The sequence below is a fragment of the Oratosquilla oratoria genome, chromosome 6 (assembly GCF_046742065.1).
Source record: "Oratosquilla oratoria isolate Oo_2021 chromosome 6, ASM4674206v1, whole genome shotgun sequence".
NCBI lineage: Eukaryota > Metazoa > Arthropoda > Malacostraca > Stomatopoda > Squillidae > Oratosquilla > Oratosquilla oratoria.
The window spans coordinates 64,333,709-64,347,018 of record NC_134782.1 but is presented as its reverse complement, the minus strand read 5'-3'; the positions used below and the strand labels follow the sequence as shown (position 1 = coordinate 64,347,018).

The following is a 13,310-nucleotide window of genomic DNA, read 5'->3' as shown; positions in this document are numbered from 1 at the left end:
GTGCATACGCATGTAAAATACGTATGCACTTCTCGGCGAATGCACCCTTTCTGATCTAACGGTGTTTGGTGTTACAAGAGGTGATACAGAGAATACATGTATAGATATATAGATATAGATTTACAGGGGGGGCTGACACTCCACCAGCCGACGCAGTTCGTAATCGCTTAGGTGGCGGCATAGGCGACGCACAAGGCCCTCAGATGTTGTCGGAGGCCCTCTCCTCAGAAAAGCAGTTGCGGGGCAATGCTTGAGGTAATGCTTCAGGGTGGCTTCAGGGTGGCTACAGTGGTGGCATCTTCTTTCTTCAGGTGTTGGGTTACTTTTCAATTTGCCAGAAACAACGGCCCTTCAGTCGCAGACGGAAGAGCAGAGTTTCCACTTTTCTAGGTGTGGAGCGAGGAAGTACAAGGGGCTCGTAGTCTGTGACTGCCCTGTACCACCTCGCACTCTCTGACACCTCTGCCTCCAGTCTGTGCTGAAGGAACCGTTGTACCTGATTAAGAGCCCTGGTGCGTAGGCGCAACTGATTTCTGCTGAGAGGGACGACAGCATCGACTTCGGGTCTTTGGCGCGCCGCTTCAGCTGCGGCGTCGGCTAGCTCGTTATCTGGGACACCTACGTGGCTTGGCACCCAGTTGAGCGTAACACTCCTGCCTTGCTAATGCAGCTTCAGCAGGAATGCTAGGATGGAGGTCAGTAGGCGTACATTGTCGCTGGGCTGTATCGATTCCAAGCTGCCTAGCAGAGATTGTGAATCCGTGTGGATCACCACAGGACCAACTCGAGATATTAGAGCATGCTCTAACGTTCCTTGGACCGCTATGGCCTCAGCTTGGAGAGTGGACGCATGATCAGATACTCTCCTGCCGAAGGTCAAACCATCCGTCACGAAGGCAGCCCCCGCACTACGGGGCCTGTTGGGGTCTACGGAGCCATCCGTATAATAGACCGCCATTCCAGGTTCCGACAGTGCGCGGATGCCTTGTAGGGCCTGCGCTCGTACTCTTTCCTGGTCACATAACTTCTTCTTACTGGGAAGCTTTGCGACAACGAAGGTTGCAGGTATCGACAGTCATGGTGGTGGGGGCTTGAACTCTGGGTGTGGAGAGTCCCTACCCTTCTCAAGGAGAGCGCTGGTGAGCCTGAAGGAGTCCAGAAGTCCAGTCGCCTGTGATAGCCAGGTATCAGAGTGGATATGAGTACCCAACCGTCCCATAGCTATCACAAGGCTCTGGCTTAGCTCAGTTATCCTGGGGCTCTGGACTATCTTGGCAAGAAAGCCGACCTCCAGCCTTCTGACCCGTGACGTTAATGAAGGCAATGAAGCCTCCATCTGGAGGTTAACAATCTTGGTCCAAGGTTGAGCTCCCAGGATAATCCTTGCTGCGGCATTTTGGCAAGGCTCCAGGTCTTCAAGCTTGGCAGTCGCCACATTTATGAGAGCTGGGGCAGCGAAGTCCACCAAGCTGCGGACTGCATGCACATAGAATGTGCGAAGGACCCGATGCGTGGCACCAAGTGCCTTCCCCGTCATTGCTCTCATTACTGTGGTTCTTGCCTTCAGTCTCTCCTTGAGATAGGCTAGTTCCTTCTGAAAGGTGAGCCTCTCATCAATCCAGACCCCCAGGTACTGATACTGGTGAACCCAGTCCAGCCTAAGGTCCTGCATGGTGAGGTGCTTCCCTTCTTTCCAGAGTCTCAATGCCATGGCCTTCGATTTTGTGGGGGAGATCTTTAACCCTAACCTGCAACATTCGGTCGCTACAGCATAGCAGATGACCTTGCATCCATGTGGTAGAGGTAGTTCCAGAATGTTGGAGACGAGCACATTGAACAGAGTGGGACTGAGGAACCCCCCCCCCCCTGTGGAGTGCCATTCTCCAGCATTCTGGCCTCTGATATATAACCCTGAAAGCGTACTTTCGCAGACCGGTGACTGAGATAGTCAGCAGTCCAAGAAAGCAGCTTGCCTTTTACGCCCTTGCGAGCAAGGGTGTCTAATATCACAAGTGGACTGGCCAGCTCAAACGCCTTTTCCAAATCCAAAAAGACCACGATGGACGGTGTGCCACTGACATCATTGAGGAGTGTTGCTATACTGTTTGCTGTGCCAGTGCCCTTGCAGTAAGCATGGATATGCTCATGCATTGGGCCCAGTTTCCACAGCAGCCTGTTTAGCACCATCCTCTCCGCTGTCTTCCCCATGCAGCTTGTCAGGCTGATGGGGCGATAGGCACTAGGTTCCTTTGGATTTGGAATTGGCGTTATGATTGCTGTCTTCCAGGCTGTTGGTAGCTTGCCAGTCCTCCAAGACTCGTTTATCACCCTTAGAAGTGCCTCATCGCCCGCTGGCCCAAGATGGGTCAGCATGGAATAGGTGCCGTGTCTGAGATGGTTTTGTGTATGACCCGTAGTTCCTGAAGCGTAAAGCTAGCGTCAGTATCATCCGACCGACTCATTATGTCCTCAACACTATGGCGCCTCACTCCTTGGAGGTCCTGCAGTGTGTCTTGAACATACTGCGGGAGTGAGGTGCTGCTGGAACGAGAGACAAACTCCTGCACCAGCCGCTGTGCCTCAGCATCAGGTGCATGATGAGTGCGTCGTGGTTGAGTCCTGCTAGTAGCCTTACGGAGCTTAGACCACAGCTCTGCTGGGGAGGTGTGAGCGTTAAAGCCCTCACACCATTCAAGAAATTTAGCTCTTCTGGCATCTGCAGCTATGACGTGAGCGTCATGAACTGCAGCGCGCAAGTTGGCCAAATTAGTCTGAGTTCGGCGCCGTTGGAAAACACGCCTAAGCATGTTCACCCGATGGTTGGCCTCTCTCACCTCGGGGGTATAGTACCAGCTGTTCTTATGTTCTCTGGGTGACTGGCGAGTCTTTGGGATGGCTCTGCTGGCAGCCACCTGAATGGCTGCAGAAAAGTCAGCTTCTAACGTTTCCACGTCCTGTGGTGGAACGTAGGATGCTGCCCATTCTTCAACAGACCTCTCAAACACTGGCCAGTTTGCCAAAGCTGTCTTCCACCTGGGAACAGGTAATACAGCTGGTATGGGTGGTGCATCCCGTATGTGCACAGAGACACCGAAGTGATCGCTAGTGCCAATAGGATGCACCTCCCAGGTTACCCTAGGGAGGAGAGTGGCCGTCATCAAGGTCAGATCAAGTCGTCCACCTTGCACGTGCGTCGGATTTCCATCATTCAACAACGCAATGTCAGGGCATTCATCTAGTACGTAACTTAAGTGGCGCCCAGCGACAATGGGCCCATGGGGCGACATCAAAATATCATGGTGGGCGTTGAAGTCCCCTCCTATGATGAGGAGCCTATCCGCAGCAAGAGCACACATTTCTCCAAGGTCCAGTTCCGCTCTGTGGCCCCTGTATATGTTGTAGATGGTGTACGTTTCGTGGACCCGATGAAGTCGAACCGCAAGAACTTCTACACCATCCCCACATGATACAGGGTCCATGATCTCACTACAGGGGATGAATGATTTGACTAAGATCATGCACCCCCTAGTAGTGGGTAAGCGAGGGAGGGAGAAGATGCGATATCCCGGAAATCGCACCTCATTGCTCACCAATGTCTCCTGGAGAAGTATGATATCGTAATCATGCTCTTGCGCAAGCGCAAGGAGATACGCGCTTTTGCTGCGGAACCCGTTTACGTTCCACTGTAGCAACCTTAAGTGTTTATTGAACAGGGCGATGTTCTTCCCTGTCGGTTTCCATTACAGTCTCATCTTGTCTCCCCGGTCAGACGACAAGATGGGTTGCGACTTTGTAACAGTGGGAGCGTTTCCCTCCTCATCAGAAGAGGAGTCTTCAAGCCTGAGCGCAAAATGACGTTGGGGATTAGCAGAAGACACTTTCCTAGTCTTTGAGGTTGTCGGTGTAGCTTTCCCAATGGTAAAGGCGGATGTGGCGGGCTTGGGGGAAGTGGAAGGGGAGGAGGAGGAGGTTGAAGAAGAGGAAGAGGTAGTGGAAGAGGCGGGGGAGGAGGCGGGAGAAGAGGAGGTAGAGGGGGAGGGAGTCCTCTCCTTTCGCTTAGGGTTCCTCTTCTCTTTCAGGAGTTTGAGCACGTTCTTGACGGCCCTATCTACCATGACTAGCATCTTGTCTGGATCGCTCTCCCCGAGGGTAGTAGCGACTGCAGATACGACGCCAGTCACAATCAGGTCGATATAATCCTCCCTAAGGGGGATGACATCTGACGGATATTGCGGTGGAGGGGACCGTCAGTCCTGTGCTCGTGGGGTTGGTACTGGGGGCGTGGGTTTGGCTTTAGGTTTGGGGTTGGGATTGGAGGCAGGCGTGGATTTGGAGGTGGACGCAGGTTTAGAGGCGGACACGGGTTTAGAGGTGGGCGTGGCTTTTTTGGGAGCTGGTTGTGTTTTCGTGTTAGTCTGTATTGGAGCTGGGTTCAGTGTTGGAAAATGCCCCTGATTGTTCAGATCAGGAGCACTGTGTGTAGGTGGTTGTGGTGCTGTGGTAGGAGAGTGTTTCCTGCTGCCCCATACAAATGTTCCTGGGGGGGCAGGTATGAAGTCCTGTCGCTTCTCTGTCCTCTCCTTACAGGCAATGGCCTGAACTTACGCACTGCGCACGAGGTGTTCCAGGCGTGGTGCTTCTTACTGCAGTTGGGGCATTTGGCAACCGTCTCAGTGCCAGCCTTGAACTTGTTAAGACAAGTCTCAATGGCATGAGGCATGCTGCAAATGCCGCACTTGGGCTGCTTCGAAGTGCACCTCGCCTGGTGATGACCATAGCGCTGACACCTGAAGCAACGGAGAGGATCAGGGATGTACGTTCGAACATCATACTGCCATACCAACCCAGGTCGATCTTGTCAAAGGGTTCGCCTTTGATAGTAATCAGCACCTGGCATGTGGGCGTCTTGTCCCATCTGCGCATCCTGGCTGTGATCTTCGATGGCCTCAGTCATGTAGCTGGTCGGGTAATCGTGTACCACGAGTCTGTGCTTCCGGTCCTCTGGGTTGAGCCGCTCCAGGTTCACCGGCTTACCATCGAGCGACTTGATCCCATCCAGCTCCTCGACGAGTTCATAAGTGCTTGGCGTTACCATCGCCGAGGGGCCGGAGGGACAGAAGCTTGCCGCGGACGGGGCCTTCCTCCAAAGCTCTCACCACCTCGAAGGCCGTGTCGTACCCCGCCGAGGGTACGACCTTGAAGGTGGGGAGCTTGCCACCCTTTGTACTAGGAGGGGCCACCACGACAGCAGCCTCGTCTTCTAATGGAGGCGCCGAACCTGGAGCGCATCGTCGCCTTTTCGGCACGCCAGATGATGAGTCAGTGGCCGCCATGGCGGCACTGATAACGAAGGAAGTGTTTAACGCGAAGCTATCGGTAATAGTGGAGAGAGAGAGAGAGAGAGAGAGAGAGAGAGAGAGAGAGAGAGAGAGAGAGAGAGAGAGAGAGAGAGAGAGAAAGCGGAAATCTAAGGGGCAGGGGCGCGCGGGCGTTTACTAACGGGTTGGTGCTGATTCGCTTTACGTGACCTGTCTACCTATTAGCAATCGATCGAACACGAGGCCCGAGTGCACCTAGAGCGTGCGAGACCGGGCTTTTCTTGATGTAGGGTTCCCTCCTCTCCCGCTGTAAAGGCGATTTTTAAAAGAACCGCAAGAGCTACGCCGATCGTGCAGGGAGAGTTATGCAGGGTATAATCCTGCCAGAGCGAGATTCCACAGAGAAGGGGGAATTGACTCGGGCAGCAGTACATTTTGATGGTAATGGTCGTAGCACGTCAATCAGAGCTAGCGACTAGGGTGAAAGACGGCTATAAGTCGTAATTCTGGTGGCGAAGTAATCCAGCGTGGATGTCCTTTCAGCTCAGAATCTATCTTATCTCTGCGGAAGTAAGTATGTGTGTGTAATTTGGGAGTTTTAGGCTCCCACGGGCTTTGGTAGGTGGGCGTAGGCCTTATAAAGGAAGTCTAAGGCTCAGGCTGGTCGGCCCAGGCTGAGTACTGAACATTGATTGGTCGCTGGATTCTTCTTCTGATCCCGGCCTGACTAATCCTAGCACGCAGCTCTGGTGACCCGGCTCTGGCGGAATGGTGGCTGCTGATTGGCCGGGCGGTGTCGCTCGTGATCCTGGATGAAGGGAATAAGCTCTGGATTGTCTCCTAGTTACAGGACGTGTGGACCGAGTTTCCTGATCTAAGGGAATCGACTCACCTGAGCTAGGAAGAGGGGCTCGAGTTTCTTGTGGCGGCTGCTCGTGGTGGAGCTGGAGTCCATGATGCTCATGGGGGCGGGCTGAGGGAAGAATGTAGTCGGAAGAGACTTATAAATTAATGTTAGGGTGTCGGGAGGTGATAGCTACGGCTTCTGCAATTTGCATTTTTCTATAGTTCGATTCTTTGAGGAGGATGGAAGTGGAGTCGATCAATTTTTGTAGGGGCGGCTTCTGTTTGTGATGATCGATGTAATGCTGAAAAATAGCCCCTTGGTTTCTATGGTATAGAAGGAGCCTTCTTAAGGTGGTGGAGGTTCTACCGATGTAAGTATTGGAGCCGTCACAGCGGCTCTCCTGGCAAGAGAACTCGTAAATTACATTGGTAGATGCCTCCTTGGGAGTCCTAGGAGCTGTATTGTTCCTCATGAAAAGGAATTTTGTGAGGTTTGGTTTGGCATAAATTCTCAAATCGATGGTATCATTTGAGTCTGTTGGGGTGACCCCTCTTTTTATGATGCCCCTGATGGCGTCACATTCATCCTTGTATCGGTCATGATAACTGCTTTGGCAGTAAATTGTGATTTTGCAAGCAGGGGAGACTGGAGTTTGGGCAGGAGTAGTGTAATAATCTAGTTTCTTCCTAATGAGTCCCTCTATCATCTCATTAGGATAACCATTATTAGTGAGTAGTTGACGAATACGCTAAAGTTCGTGATGGGTCTCAGTCCAGCTACTGCATCAATAGGGCCCTCACCCACTACAGTAGCTGGACTGAGACCCATCCTCTGTAAAACCACGCTGAAGAGGATCACAGTTGGTGATCGCAATATACGTATCTTCAAATATCTTTCTTTCCTCCCTTAGTGGGATATCAAGTCTATCTTACCAATGTAGTGTAGGAGTTTCAGAACTTCAGGAATGAGGTCTTTAGGGACTACAAGCTGAAACACTGACTGATTGGGTTCATGTTTGTTCGTTAGTGTTGTTTTATGATGGAACTAGCCAATTACCCGCGCGTTGCTGCGAGTTCGTGAATAATCCCTAACCTAACCATATCATACCTAACTTTAACCCTTAACCCTAACAAAAATATTTTTTTAAATGAAATATTGCTTTAAACACTCCCCTCCCAGATGTGCGCCCCCTACCCGAAGGTTGGGAAACCCTAGTTTGAAAATACATGCATACAAAAACACAAATATCATGTGCACATTCTTCTGCGTGCGTGTGTGAGTGTGTTATAGGGGTATATTTTGAAAAACCTAGGAAGAGTTTGTAAATGATAAATTTCCGCCGCACTAAAATGAAATGAAAATAAGCAATATTTCAACATTTGGTAAAATTATACAATCATTTTACATTTGCATAATCTTTTCTTACAAAACCTATCATGGTCTGTGGCAGCATTAACTTCACAAATATAGATAATATTTATGAACACATACAATGGTTTGTTTAATTATAATGATTCTTATGTTACAAAAATAATAACTTAAGGGGGACTATAGTAGTGGCGTGTTCCCTTACCATAAACCACCTAACTTTAACTCTTAACCCTAACCATAACATATATATTTTTTTAATTAGATATAGATTTAAATACTCCCCCTCCCTGGTTTTGCTAGTGTCATCTCTTGAACCCCACTGGCATCACTGTCAGTGTAACCCACTGTTACCACTGTCGACTCTCGTCGCCCCTGTTATCTCTCTTGCCACTGTTAGTCCTGTCAACGCTGTAGCCACTGTAATCGCCCTTGTGGTCCTCACTTATGAATATGACAACTTTTTTTTTTCTTAGTTATTATCTTCTGTCTAGGAGTATGAAAACGCAGAATTCTTCTTCTATATCTTTCTTCTGTTAATTCTTATACAACGTGCTTCAAGAATCTATCACGGAATCCCTCGTGAGCACGTGTGCAAGATCCTACGTGAGGTTTACAGTGACGTAGTGACTTATTTATTTCAATGAACTTTAAATTTATATTTAAGATCCTCCCCCAAAGGGCGTGATCTTACAATCGTGAACTAATTGAATTTTCTCCTCCTCCACCCTTTCAACAATCAGATTCGTTGTTACAAGTCTATAGGGCAATATCGTTTACTTAGAATAATCTCGAATTTCTGTATAATCCTCACTTAGGTTACAAAGGAATGTCATGTCAGCAATACATTCGAGCTCCCGGCTCTTATTTGTAAATGATAATTCTATTACCTACACAAGGTGGAAAACGGACTCAGACAGCTCGCTCAGCTATATTGTTTCATAAACACCCTACCCATAAAATTCAACACCTGTCTTCTAACCTTCTTTCTACCTTCTTTTCTACCAGCCTCTTACAGCTAGTCGAGGTACATAAGCACAGAATGACCTATAAGACCTGCAAGGATTGTGTGCGTAAGACGTGTTAATACTGAAGCTGAAACGAGACCCATGGCTATTCGTTTGAAGTGATAGTATTCTGTGGAGGTGCTAAATCCTGTGAGGGGTTTAGATTCTAGAGCAAGGGGAATCTGGAAATATCCCGACATAAGGACCAATGTCGTGAACACTACTGGTTTTCACCGACGGGATGTAAGAGGCCTTGCAATACAGGGACCGGATGTCTATCTGGTATAGTTAGTTTATTTAATTCCATGAAGTCTACTACTGGGTGGAAGAAACCATCATGTTTAGGGACAACAAAGAGAGGGAAATTCCATTCACTGATTGATAGTTCAATGATGTCCTCAGCAATCATGTCTTGGATAAGGTTTTCTACAATCATGCATTTACTGAGTGGCATTCTGTATTCGGAAATGTAACGCGGTTTGGAGCTTTCACGAAGGGTTATATGATGCTGATTGAGGTTAGTAGCCCCAAGGAGTTCACCTGGAGTGGCAATAGTTTGCCTGAACTTGTTGCAAAGTGCAATCAAGTCTGCTTGTGCATCAGGGAAGTCTATGGGGTTGAAATGTGATGCATCAATGGGTTCCTGTGCCATGGGTACGTCGGAAGTTGTGGTACAAACTTGAGAAGTAGGTAACCAGTCATCCATGACTTTGATGCGTGAGGGATGTACTTCGAAATCGCAAATGTTTGTACCAAATGTGTGAGATGGAGGGGTACGTTAGTGTCATTGGCAATAAAAATGCAAGTGTGACCTTTATTTGACGTTGAGCTGATGGCTGAAAGGAGAGAAATGCTATTGAAAAGGCATACAGAGTACATCGATGTGTGGGGCTTGAAAAACTCGAAGGTGTATCTTTGCATACTCACGAGGAAACAGTGTCTTTGGGCTGATGAGCACTGCATGAGTGTGTTTGAATGTAGATAACACTTCTGAGACCAGGGTGGATTTGATGTTGAATTCCTCAATAAGGGACAAGAAATTTCCTTCAGTCGATGAAATACCAACGGTATTTATTGAGTATTTACTTCTGGGTTTAGCTGACTTGGACATGCTGGAGGAGTTATTATGACTGTTCCGTTTGGAATGCATGTCCACAGCTGTCAGTAAAGTGGAAGAAGTAGAGTCTTGGGGAGGGTTTGGAGAGGTTGAACACTAGGAACTCTGTTGTTTGGAGGTAGTGGAACACCCTCGTGTGATGAAGCGGAGTGAATATGAAGGGAGTGAGTACAGGAAACTGACGAGGAGTCATGGTCTGCTTGTGCCTGCTCATTCACGTGAACCTGATTTACGGTATGAGGAGTTTTGGATGGCAATGCAGGAAGGAAATGGTCCGCATAAATGATACCATTTTGCATTTTGTGTAGGGTAAATGACTATTTTATGTTGCTTCATCAGTTTTAAGCCTATGAGGATATCAGCAGGAAAGTGAATGTCAGCTACGTAGACGGCAACTGGAATGGGTGGGCACCGATCTTTGAAGATAATGTCTAGGGAGAATTTACCAACGATCTGGAATGGTATACCATCTTCATTTGAAAGAGTAATATCTGAGGGTTATAGGATGGTGAGCCTCTTACGTTCCATGTGAAATTTATTGAAACTATAGGTGAACATTATGTTAACGGGCAATCCAGTGTCGAGAAATATGGTCACTCTAATGTTACTAGAAACTGAATTGAATGTTAAGGAAGGGGAGGACATGTCTGGGGTATCTAGGATATGTATAAGTTGAGCTGATAAGGGGACTTCCGGTTATGGAGTAAGTTGAGTTGAGTTGCGCTGAGTCTTGGTGGTCGGGAGTCATAATGGGGATGTGTTACGTGAGGGTCTTACGGGAGAGTGATCTGGGGAGTTTTGTCTCCGTTTCCTTTGTGATAAAAGCACACGACAACGATCACTGATTGTGAAGGTTGTTTGTGGTAACATCTGTTTGCAAGATGTCCTGGTTTGTGACAGTATGTACAAACCAATTGTGTTCTTGATGGAGAGCGTTGGTGTGAGCGATATTGAGTGCGAGATGTGTGTCTTGACCTAGTGGTATGTGATATGGACAGTGTGACTTGGGCTATTGCGTGAGTGGGTCTGGTGGGTACTGACTGGCTCTGGATCTGGGTCACTGTTTTTTCAGTATCAGAGAATTTCCTTGAGAATTCGCCTAGTGTGATACCTGGTGTCAATAGGATACTAGCCGCCTTGGAGTGTGTCTGGGTGTAATTGTTCTAGTAGGCGAAAGTATGCCATGAGTAAAACTACGTGTTACAATGAAATTTTACCGTCTGTGACCCAGTTAGAATTTTTGAGTCTTTCTATTAATTAGTTTTTAAAGGTTGAAGCAATCTTATTTTTTTCTTTTTTGTTATGTATGTCCTAGCCAATAAGCAAAAGGGGAAAGTGATCCAAGTTGATCAAATGATGTAAATGACTTCTTAATGTGCTCTATGAAAACTAGGTAAGAATTTGTCTCCTCAAAAATGTCTGACTGAATTACATCACCGGCTAATGTGTCATTTAGGCTCTATTCTGAATTTTAGAATAGGTATTCTACCTCTGTCGTCGGTGATGTTTCCATATGTTTATTCCAATTCAACCTCGGAGAGGAAATTGTGTACAGGAATGTTCTTCCCGTTAAACCTAGGTAATGTTGTTTCATCTTTGAGTACTGTGATGAGATTCCGTGTTGTGATGATATTTTGTGTGGCAGGTGCATTATCTAAAGAGTTGTTAGCGGAAGAAGGGGACATGTCTGGTGTTTTCCAAATCTGAGCAGAGCGTCTGCGTGTACAGGGTCCGTGCGTCGTGTCAGAAAGAGGTTTGGACTGCTTCATAAACAAAATGACAAAGAGTAATTGCCTCCTAGGTGATATTTAGGACAAAAATAGTATTTCCTTACCAGGGATGATGTAGAATTTGGCTCTTGGGAGAATCTATGAAGAATAGTTAACCTGAAGGCAGGAGTTGGTGTGAAGAATCAATGCTGTAAAAGAAATTGGGCATGAATATGCAATCTTATGATGTGGCTAGAGTTGGTGAGAGATGAAACTATAGGGCACTGTTTAAAAGAAAGGAAGAAATATGCATGATTATTATATGGAATCACTTAATAGTGAAATTTTTAAACGACAAAGGCGAATTGGTTTGATTAGTGGAAAGATACTTCCTTTGATGTTCCTCGAATATTGCTGTTTTCAGGAATGGGAACGGGTCTTTGTTTGTAGGCTCGCGCGTTGGCTGCTGCTAGCTGGCGCGATTCTCATGGCTCGTGCAGTGGGCAGGCGAGGATGAGTTTCATAGACTCGTGCAATCGACTGACGAGAACTTGCCGCGTAGATTTGATGCTCGAAGATGCACACAGTAGAATTAGGATGTGAACCCTTGTAGAATGAGGAAATGACTGGGACCGTTGTGCGTTATGTATACTCCTGTAAATACCTTTTTGGCGAAGTCTCTTTCGTGGAAGCAATACAGCGAATAAGAATTGCCTCGTAGCAAGATGCTGGACAATGCAGCGAAGATGGATTTCCTCGCATTGGGATGCTGGACGATGTAGCAAAGATGGATTGCCTCGTATGATGCTGGATGCTAGGAGCATCAGAAGAATGAGAAGAATGCGGAAATAGCTATGTTCGGCAGGAGTGTAGATCTATGTATCTCCTCAGCACGTCGAATCCCGCTGGTCTACCACCAGAATGTAGGTTATTGGACGACATTAGTTGGAGGCGTGAAGATAAAGACTGCTCTGGGTTCTTGTCTTTAATCAGTTCAACTTGTCGGGTCAACAGTTGGGCCTAGTCTGTTGCTTGCCACCTAAGGAGCAACGAAGAAAATGTGTGACGGTTGCCAACACATCTTTTACAACCATATAAATATATTCCTTATGACTAAATTTGTGTACAATATTGAAATGTGTGTGAAAACCCAGTATAATTTACATATACATATATACAGACAGAAATATTATCCTATCGACGTAATGAACAACTTATAGTTAATGCTATGTTTTAGCAATATACCTGATCATCTTTCGGAGCTTGGCCTACTACCATATACCACATTTCACCATGAACATATATGTATACATGCATCAGTGTAGACTGAATAAATAATAAACTCAAGAGCAAGCATAAAGACATATATAGAATTGTCTTACAACACACACATATATATATATATATATATATATATATATATATATATATATATATATATCCCGGCTCTCCGTAAATTACCTGTATGGCGCCCTAGACCACTACACCACAGAGACTATAAAACCTTGAAACCTGGAATAGAACTGATTCCCGAGGGAAGGAAGATCACTTATTACGGCGATCCGAATTCCTGTTTTACTCAAGGACCAGCCCACCAGTGGTATGGGGTAAGGACCAGGACGAACCCCTTTCCAGGAATCGCTACACAGCAATGATCCTTACCTAATGTATTTCAAGATAAGGCGGTATTTGTGACTCCTTATTCAATTTTTGACCAGGCTATTGAGGCGAAATGACAAATTTCCCACTCTCAATGTTCTGACCTGCTTGTTGACTGTTCTCATTTTATCTACTTTTTATATATATATCTTTTCAAAAGGTAAATTTTTTCCTCATTCATTACACAATACAAACTCGTTTTTAGCCACAGCTGTTCTACTAGTTTTATATTAGTAGCACCTCATTAGCACATTATAATCGGATTGATTTCACCGGTTTTAGAAT

General features: G+C 46.8%; 1 protein-coding gene across 2 annotated transcripts in view; it reads right to left on the bottom strand.

The window, feature by feature from the left end:
- Positions 1 to 12,338: 12,338 nt before the first annotated feature.
- LOC143026527 (uncharacterized) overlaps positions 12,339 to 13,310 on the bottom strand; it is a 31,267-nt gene continuing 30,295 nt past the window's right edge. For both annotated transcript variants that reach the window (XM_076187078.1, XM_076187077.1), the window contains one exon: positions 12,339 to 13,310. This exon is cut by the window's right edge and continues 1,004 nt beyond it. The gene's annotated coding sequence lies outside the window, so the exon portion shown is untranslated.